This window comes from Limulus polyphemus, unplaced genomic scaffold (assembly GCF_000517525.1).
Source record: "Limulus polyphemus unplaced genomic scaffold, Limulus_polyphemus-2.1.2 Scaffold11473, whole genome shotgun sequence".
In the NCBI taxonomy this organism is placed as follows: domain Eukaryota; kingdom Metazoa; phylum Arthropoda; class Merostomata; order Xiphosura; family Limulidae; genus Limulus; species Limulus polyphemus.
The window spans coordinates 7267-7967 of record NW_013677083.1 but is presented as its reverse complement, the minus strand read 5'-3'; the positions used below and the strand labels follow the sequence as shown (position 1 = coordinate 7967).

General features: G+C 24.4%; 1 long non-coding RNA gene across 1 annotated transcript in view; it reads left to right on the top strand.

Moving 5' to 3' along the window:
- Positions 1-305: 305 nt before the first annotated feature.
- The window catches only part of LOC106476756, a 2322-nt gene continuing 1926 nt past the window's right edge, over positions 306-701 (top strand). Inside the window, exon 1 of the long non-coding RNA XR_001291926.2 lies at positions 306-659. This is a non-coding gene — a long non-coding RNA (uncharacterized LOC106476756). The remainder of the gene's footprint in view (positions 660-701) is intronic.

The window sequence follows — 701 nt, the reverse complement described above, 5'->3', positions numbered from 1 at the left end:
TAACTTTTAATGTCAAAACCAAAGATGACAAATATATATATATTTATATGCCTTTCAGTTAAATTGTTACTAAATACTCGATACACATATATATATTCACCCATACGTACATGCATAGCTCATGTACTATTATTTAATATCTGTATCAACAAAGGAATTGGTTTTGTGTACAATAATTATGTATTTTAATTGCCAGGATTATATTGTACCAAATCTAAAGTTTTATAACATGTAAAATATATTGACTTCAAAGCTTTTGAAATTGAAAACAAAATAATATTGGGGAAAGTTATTTCTTAATGTTATATATATAAGCAGAACCTTTCAGTATTTAACAATTTATCATATTTTTCCTTTAAAAATCTTTATTTTATGTGTAGATAGAATGGTTAAGAAGCGTTGTCTCGAGGAAATTTCCTAGAAAACAAAATCTTTCAGTATTGATACAAAAGTTTAAGAAGGTAAATCACTATGTTTGTGATAATGTTTAATATATGATACATGTTTCTTCAACATAACATAAGAAGGTAAATATGTATGTTTGTGGTAATGTTTAATGTATCATACATGTTTCTTTAACATAACATAAGAAGGTAAATGTGTATGTTTGTGGTAATGTTTAATGTATGATACATGTTTCTTCAACATAACATAAGAAGGTAAATATGTATGTTTGTGATAATGTTTAATATATGATACAT